This window comes from Antrostomus carolinensis, unplaced genomic scaffold (genome assembly GCF_000700745.2).
Source record: "Antrostomus carolinensis isolate BGI_N321 unplaced genomic scaffold, ASM70074v2 scaffold46195, whole genome shotgun sequence".
In the NCBI taxonomy this organism is placed as follows: domain Eukaryota; kingdom Metazoa; phylum Chordata; class Aves; order Caprimulgiformes; family Caprimulgidae; genus Antrostomus; species Antrostomus carolinensis.
In genome coordinates this window covers 1-356 of record NW_010317916.1, presented here as the reverse complement: position 1 = coordinate 356, position 356 = coordinate 1, and positions in this window count along the sequence as shown.

Below are 356 nucleotides of genomic sequence, written 5' to 3'. Positions count from 1 at the left end.
CCCCCTGAGCCCGGGGGGCCCCCTGAGACCGGGGGGGCCCCCGACACGGCCAGACCCTCCCCAGCACCCTGCACTGCCAGCCAAGCTCAACCTGGAGCTGCTTCTCCCTGAGCTGGGGCCAGCAGGGAGCACTGGGGCTGACCCTCTGTCCCCCCTGCCTGGGTGTGGGGGGGTAAATGGGGCAGCGTGGGTCCCTGTTACACCCGGCTTGGGGATGCTGCTGCCCCAAACCAGTACTGAGCTCCCCCTGCAACTGGGGGACAGGAGCGTTTCCCAGTTTGGGTGGGAGGATGCTTAGCTAAAGAGCACTGGGGGATGAGCGAGGGGCTTACAGCTGGCCCCGCTGTCTTGGGGGG